The sequence below is a fragment of the Nycticebus coucang genome, chromosome 20 (assembly GCF_027406575.1).
Source record: "Nycticebus coucang isolate mNycCou1 chromosome 20, mNycCou1.pri, whole genome shotgun sequence".
NCBI lineage: Eukaryota > Metazoa > Chordata > Mammalia > Primates > Lorisidae > Nycticebus > Nycticebus coucang.
In genome coordinates this window covers 47,168,466-47,174,465 of record NC_069799.1, presented here as the reverse complement: position 1 = coordinate 47,174,465, position 6,000 = coordinate 47,168,466, and positions in this window count along the sequence as shown.

Sequence of the window (6,000 nt, the reverse complement as noted above, 5' to 3'; positions counted from 1 at the left end):
CAAGTGATGCAGCCATACAATCACCCTTGGGGGCAACAATCTTGATGGTAGAAGTGGTTGATGTGACCACCACAGCAAATAGTCTCAAAAGTGAGATCACTCCTGTACTTTGCCATCTGGTTACCCTGTTGTCACACACACACACACACACACACACACACACACACACACACACACACACACACACACACACACACAGAGACATACACGCACACATACATATACAGAGGCACTGAGGCCAGCACGGGGGGCAGACTAGAGCCTGCCATAGAAGCAAGTTCTGGAGAGTTCTGCCACACCGTGCACTTTTCACTGCTTTGCTGAGCCTTGTACATTCTCGTTTTGTGGCGGGAGGCCAGATGGGCCTGATTTGTCAGTTGAGTTACCGTCAAACACGTGACCTCTGTTCTTTGGTTTCTTTCATTATATCCCTATGAGATGCTGAAACATCAACCCAACACTTTAACAAATAGTACCTGGACTTTCTCATCTTGTTTCTTTCTGAAGCAATCACAAAACACTTTAGTAAAAAAGATTTATGACAACTTTTCTATATTTTTTCCATTTTTATATGTCTGCTAAATTCCATTTTTTAAGCATTATAGAGAAAGCCACTGGTGGAATCACAATGTCTAGAAATGTTAAGTTCTCTGTAAAAATAAGGCCACTCAAATCTTGTTAAACTGATATTGTATTCATTGTGCCTCTTAATGCCCACGTTCATTCCAAAGGACTTATAAAATGAAATCATCAAAAAGTTCCCAGCTGCACAAGTCTTTTGAAACTTTTCTGTCGTAACGGAGTCTGTGTTACACATTACAAAAACACGCAGGAGACTTAAAGATAGTTTAACAAAAAGACTAGAAAGGAAGAATATCCAGGTGGCTTTTTAAGTGTGGAACATAATAAAATGGTGTTTGGAAAGTATTATACCAAGATGTAATAACTAGAAAACAAGAAAGTCCATTTATAAGTTGAAGTGCAACTTCAAGTCATAAATAGGAGAAATGTTGAGAATGCAAGGGGGAAAAATAATAACATGAGCGCTTATTAAAAGGGAAACAAATAGACTAAAAACCTTCAGATATATAAGGTGTCCCAAAGGTCACCATATACAGGAAAAATTAAAAACCTGATATTATATTTTATACCACGTTTAATATGTTCAATATTTTTGTATCAACACATAAAGAAATATTTTGTAAAAGTTTTCACTGAATATTTAGTAAATAAATGTACATTTAGCCACAATTTCATGTTTTCCCTGTGTATGTACGTATGGCGACCTTGGGGACAATGTGACAGCATATTTTGGACCCATCCTTCTGAAGCTCTGTACTAAGGCTTTGTGTTGTATACTGTATCAGTCAGGGTCCTTACAGGGAAGAGAAACCATTTGAGTACTTAAAACAGAGGGGTCTAGTTTAGGAAACTGGTCACCCAAAGGAAGGATGAGCTGAAATGTTCAGCAGCAGACGGGAGATGACCCAGATGTCAACACCACCAGGAAACCACCACCTCCTTTGGGCCAGAGTGAGGAGGCAGAGAGAGCTAAGGTCATTGGAAGGGAGCTATAAGACACTCAACCATTGCACCAGATGTTTCCAGGGACAGACAGGGAGCGAGAGAGATGCCCTCTTTTCTCCCTTCATCTCACAATGGTGTCTGCCCAAGGCCATTCCTACTTGGGAAATGGTCTACAGGGCTCGTTCCTCATGTGATACAGAGCAGTGCAGAGGAAGGGAGGGTAGTGGATCTAAAGGCAAATGGGCCCAGGATGAGCACAGACATTATCTTTAGTTGCAGATGCACTATCCTATGTTCTGGAGGGGACATCCCCCCAGATGGGACGTCACACCCAGAGGACAACGGGACTTCCTCCTGATATATCACGCCTTTGTTCAAGGCATCGGCTCACCCAACTGCTCCTTGCCGTCTTGCTAGCATTGCTCTGCTGGGTGACTTAAAGTAATATTTCACTGTGTCAATGCATATTTTTTTAAAGAGCCCATCAATCAGGATTATAGTCTGAATGTCCTGCTGTCATTCATCCATGGACCTTTGGGTGGATAAAGCAAACTTTTTAACAACATCAGAGGCAGGGTAAGTAGAAGTCCAGCTGGGCAGTTGTCCATGACACTAACCTACGAAAGGCAGTAAGAGATCTAAGGGGCATCGAAACATCTCTGGAAATGTAGGTAGCTGGAAAACAAAACAAAACAAACCTTGCATTTATTAAAAATCCTCGAAGGAAGATATGCACCTTTTAGACACTGTTTCCCTATTGCCCAAGCCAGAAGGCTGCTCTTTGCATGTTTGGAAACAGAAAACCAAATCCAAACCCTAAACTATGTTAGTTCCCATAATTTAAAAAAAGGGTCAGGGTAAACTGCCAGTCTTGATCCACAGCTCAGGGATGTCACCAAAGTATCTCCCTCTTCACTGTTGTCTTCATGGTTTGGGGACCACTGTTCCCAGCAGCATGGCCCAAGAGGGACGGAACCACATCTCTTTTCATAACACTAACATTTACTGGTTAGACTTGGGACTCCTTTGGAAATACAGTTTCCTTGAAAATTTAGCAATTTCTGCCATTCATCTGGTCACTAATGCAGAACATAAGGTGTTTGAAATGAATAAGGGGAAGGCATCAGGCCTAAGTTATTAGCTATTATAGGTGGTTCCCACCTTCCTGTGCTCTGTGTTACCAACCTTAGCTTAAAAGAATTACGCTTTTCCAACCTTGAAAGGCTTCAGGTTGTTGGACCCTCAGGCATCATGAATGGCCAGTTCCATAAGATGGTAACGCTTAGCAACAAGGCCAGACAGAAGAAACCTCTTATCCAACAGGTCTGCCTGCCGGCCAATCTAAATTCAAAAAGAAACATAAAACGCCTGTAGTCCCAGCTACTCGGGAGGCTGAGGCAGGAGAATCACCTAAGCCCAGGGGTTGGAGGTTGCTGTGAGCTTAGTGATGCCACGGCACTCTACCGAGGGCAATAAAGTGAAACTCTGTCTCTACAAAAAAAAAAAAAGAAACATAAAAGATAAACATTTCATTTTAACTCATCTATTATTCACATAATATTTTGGTGTGAGGCCAGTGCTTTTTCTTCAAGTCTGGGCCTTTTTCACATAAACCTTAGCCACAATGCATCACAATGCAACTAGTTCTAGTTTCTTTTTAGAAATTTTGAAATGTGAAGTGAGAATTTAAAGACCATTGTGAGTGTAAGAGTAAAGACTCCTTTTAAAATTTTATAAACTCCGCCCCCCCGTTTTTGTTTGAAGCAATTCTTTAAACAATTAAGTTTTATGAAGTCTTTCTAAAACTTTTTTTTTTTTTGAGACAGAGTCTCATTATGTTGCCCTTGGTAGAGTGCTGTAGTGTCACAGCCCACAGCAACCTCAAATTCTTGGGCTTAAGCCATTCTCTTGCCTCAGCCTCCTGAGTAGCTGGGACTACAGGTGCCTGCCACAACGCCTGGCTATTTTTTTTGGTTGCAGTTGTCATTGTTGTTTTTAGCAGGTCCAGGCCAGGCTCGAAACCACCAGCTTTGGTGTATGTGGCCAGTGCCCTACTCACCGAGTGATGGTGCCAAGCCAGTTTATTTGGTTTTCATAGGGAAAAAACCCTCCATTTTCATAATCATAGTTGATTGGTTTCTGTAATTCTGTAATATTTAACTAAATTACATAATTGCAATAGGCACAATTGGCATAAATAATTTAGAAAAGAGACAAATTGCTAGCCATAAAACTGAGTTGGTGACAATAGGTGTATCCTTAACCAAAAACATTCTAAAGACTGTGGGCTTCAGTCAGGATGTATGTCTTACAGAAAAATGGAACATATTAAGTCAATGAGCAAGTTGTATTTCAGTCTCTCTGCCACAGTAATTAGTTTGGTGATGGGCTCAAGTGATCATCCCAACTCAGCCTCCCAAGGACCACCTGGGCTGGGTGCAGGGGCTTATGCCTATAATCCTAGCACTTTGGGAGTTCAAGATCAGCCTGGGCAACATAGCGAGAATGTGCTTCTACAAAAAAATAAAACAATTAGCCTAGTGTGGTGTTGTACACCAGTAGACCCAGCTACTAGGGAGGCTGGAGTGGGAGAATTGCTTGAGCTCAGGGCTGCAGTAAGCTATGATCACATCACTGCACTCCAGCCTGGGCCACAGTGTGAGACCTGTTTCTAAAAAATAAAAAAGCCTCCCACAGTGTAAACTTTGTATTGGTTACATAAGACTTAACTCAAGGCCACAATATGGATTCAGAATCCAAATTGTTTTTTCTATCAGATGTCTTAATCGTACAACTTTCATGGAAATATGGTCACACTGGGAAATCTCAAGTGACCTTCAAGTTTGCTGATTCCTTCTTCTGGTAGTTCAGATATGCTGTTGAGACTTTCTAGTGCATTTTTCATTTTCTTTATTGTAGACTTTGGTATTTTTAAATTTGTTTATAATAGTTAATGTCAAGTTTTTATCTAGTGAATCAAACATCTGAGCTGTCTTAGGGACAGTTTCTAATGCTTGCTTTGGGTTTAATTTTTTGATGAATCTTATAATTTTTTCTAAAATCTTAAAATTTTTTGATGAAAACTAGGACATTTAATATAATGTGGAACTCTGAAAATCAGGTTCTCCATCACCTCTCCAGGGTTTGTAGTTGCTGAAGTTCATTGCTGTTGTTGCTTATTTGTTGAGTGACTTACTTTCCTGGACTAATTTTGTAAAATTTAGGTTCTTCCTCATGCTTAGTGAAAGGTCTAAGTGGTGGTGCCCAGTGATGAGACCAGAGCAGAGATGTTCAGGACAGGTTTATTGAAAGGGGAGAGTGAGCTGGGCTCATGCCTGTAATCCCAGTGCTCTAGGAGGCCAAGGCAGGTGGATTGCTTGATCTCAGGAGTTTAAGACCAGCCTGAGCAAGAGAGAGACTCCTCTAAAACTGGTCGGACGTTATGGCGGGTGCCTATGGTCCCAGCTACTCAGAAGGCTGAGGCAAGAGAATCACTGGAACCCAAGATTTTGAGGGTGCTGTGAGCTATGACACCACAGCACTCTACTAAGGATGACAAAGTGAGATTCTGTTTCAAAAAAAGAAGGAGGTGGGAGGCTGACCCGCCTGGGCAGTGCAAATGTGGCATTTGCATTTAAGGACAGTTTACGACCCCTTTTATATGGGGCCATAGTGGGTCTTTGGCATGAACTTGGGGGGGAGGGGCTAGTCAGATCCTTTGTGTCTTTGTCTTAGAAAGGGAGGAGGAATGAGGTGGAGAGGAGGAGGGGGAGGAAATGGTGCACATGTGGCTGCGTTAGACACCCCCAACACTTAGTAACTGAAGTGTCTGCTCAGTTAGCTTAGTGCTCGGCTAATGATTGGACATATGCATTAAATTCCTTGAAGCTGTAAGCCTACCACCCTTTGCTGAAGGATTGTGTGTGTGTGTGTGTGTGTGTGTGTGTGTGTGTGTTGGAGTTTCTTCAATGCTCTGGCATGCAGGTTTTAAGTTGGCCTTAGCCCTCACTTCCTACTCATGCAGATCCTCAAGTTCAGCCAGAGTAAGAGATTAGGTCACCTCTTCTCAGGTTCCTTCCCTGCACATGAACATGATATTCTAGGTTTCTAGTAATATCAAAGTTGTCCAATGCCCCCCTATAAACATCTCATTTTGCAGTTTTTCCTTTTACATTTTTAGCTTAGGCTGTCATTAGTCCAAAATGGTGTTGCTGCCTCAGGCAACTGTAGTGTTGAACAACTGCCAATGGTTGTTCTACAAATAGCCTGGAAGTAGGGCTGTTCATATTGAGTAAGTTCTGAATTAGGTTAAATAAAAACAAGATCCATAAACAGAAATTTTCAGGGAGCTCCCCGTGGGTCAGATAGCAACACTGACCCGGGCATGGGGCATTTAGAGAGCTCTCACTCCAGTCTGCCCACCCCATCTGTGGTTTTCACTGCAATTGTGAGGTTGTTAGTTTCCAAGCTTCC